The sequence below is a fragment of the Elephantulus edwardii genome, unplaced genomic scaffold (assembly GCF_000299155.1).
Source record: "Elephantulus edwardii isolate Elephantulus edwardi_28Jun2011 unplaced genomic scaffold, EleEdw1.0 scaffold00030, whole genome shotgun sequence".
Lineage (NCBI taxonomy): Eukaryota > Metazoa > Chordata > Mammalia > Macroscelidea > Macroscelididae > Elephantulus > Elephantulus edwardii.
The window spans coordinates 10,388,701-10,391,004 of record NW_006399780.1 but is presented as its reverse complement, the minus strand read 5'-3'; positions in this window follow the sequence as shown (position 1 = coordinate 10,391,004).

Genomic DNA, 2,304 nt, shown 5'->3' with positions numbered 1-2,304 from the left:
TCTTTCTTTAGACTTTTCTTTTTCTAATGGGTTGTAGTGTCTCAGAGATGATAAGGGCTGTTCATAGAGGTGCTATGAGTCATATGTGACTCAGTGGCACCTAACAACATCTACTTGATTTCCTCTATGAATTTCCTTTGGTCACACCTAAATCTCTTTCTCCAATGCTCTTTTTTTTTCCTTCTTTTTGTAAAAATAGTATTTCTTCCTTTACAGTGTATTTTGTGAGAGCTTTTTCACAACGAATTTTCCATTTTCTAATTTCTTCTTCAATGGTGGCATAGTCAGTAGAGAGGGAGCTCTGGTGGCCTAGTGACAAGAAGCTGCACTGCAATCCCAAAGGCACACAGTTTGAGGCTACCAGCAGCTCCATGAGAGAAGGATAGGAAGTCTCCCCCCATGTGATTAATGGCCTCTGAAAAACCTGGAAGGTCAGCTATGGGTCAGTTTTGACTTCAGGATACCTCCTGGAAGGTCACCTATGTGTTAGTTCCAACTCTGGTTCAGGATAACAGCAGTCAGTGGAGTTGTCTTGTCAATGTAAAGGATGCAGAGTCCAAATCCTCCATCAGCTCCACAGGAACAGAGTGGGTGTCCTCCTCCTGTTGCTTCCTGGAGCCGCAGAACCCTCAGGCAGGACCATTGACAGTTGAAGCCACTCCACAGCATTGAATTCGAGTGTCTGAGTATTGCTTATTTTCCTTCATTTTAGTGACAATTTATTTTTATCATATCTAAAATGAAACAACAATCTTTTGTCTATTTTCTGAACTGAATAACTTGGTGTTGCTATGATGCTGTACACTGTTCCTTGTCACAGACTTGTCACAGACCATAATGGTTACCCATTATATATGTTATCCATAATGTCTGGATGAGCTTCCAGATTGATTTACGCTGGGAAGCAGGAGCAGCATCCACTTCCTAAACTAGATGCCTCTGGAAACTCTACAAACTCTATAAACTCTACAAACTGTATAAATGTACAGAATGATGGTGGTCATGGAATAGAGTTCTGTACAGAAATGATGTTAGTTATAGAACAGAGTTCAGGTCTTTTGTACAAAACTTACTCTCAGTCATATTCAACTGGATGACACTTAACCACTGCTAAATGAAACTAGTGTTGTTTATATCTGGAGGAACACTCTTCCACTTTGTAAATCACTCTTTGTCAATGTACTGTATGAAGTAAGCTGGGTTGCTGTGATGTTGAACCTTGTACCATTGGGGTATCAAGTACCAGAATGGGTTCCTAAGGTGGACAATGTTTGGTGGAGCTCCCAGTTGTAAAAGAGGTTTCCAAGCAGGAGTGGCATCCACTTCCTAAATCACATGCCTCTGGAAACTTTATGAACTTGGACAAATGATGATAGTTATGGAAAGCATTAGGTCTTTTGTTCATAGAGTCACTATGAGTCACGCTTTACTCAACGGCACTCAACAACAACAACAACAATAACATATCTATATCTATCTATCTATGTATCCATCTATGTATCCATCTAATTTTCTCTGTAAAAATAAAATATTTATATACATATGATATTTGAGGTTTTTATTTTTCCAGAAAAATTAAAACTAAAATTTATTTTAATATACTTTATAGTGATAATGAATGTCTCTCAATGTCCTCAAAAACATTGTAAGGCTATTGGTAGATGATATTAAACCCATTCTGACTCACAACAACCCTCATTAAAACTCTGCTCAAATTTGTGCCATCCTCACAATCTCTCATGTGCTTAAGATCATCATTGCACTCATTGGTTGAAGTTCTTTCTCTCCTTTAGTAATTATTCCTATCTAGAAGATTGCAAAAAAAATCCCTTACAATTAAGAGATAAAAGACCCTTTCAAAATTATACCACAAATGATATATTAAAACTTGAATCCAGACCTCTTTCTCTCTAAGTTCTGTTCAATATTTTAACGTGCCTCATATGTCATATTGTATTGCATCTGTGTATGCTGGAGGATGGAGACTATGTAAAGTTTACATAGACAGGACAGAAATACCCCTATTTTACATGTATCATGTGCTCTCCATGATTGGTTACTTCTTTGTAGCGTTCAGTGCATGGCTTCTGTGATATATTTCTGAAGAAGCCACAGTCAAAATATATTCCAAGAGATTGTGATTGGTAGTAGCTCACATGATACTAATGAAATTGCTAAAACTGCCTCCTTAAATCCATTTAAAAGAACAAATTTGTTAATATTGTTTACTAAAGATGTTGATGATATCAGTAAGGACCAAAATGAAGAAGGAAAAGAAAGGCACAAAAGTTCTTCTCTTAGTTG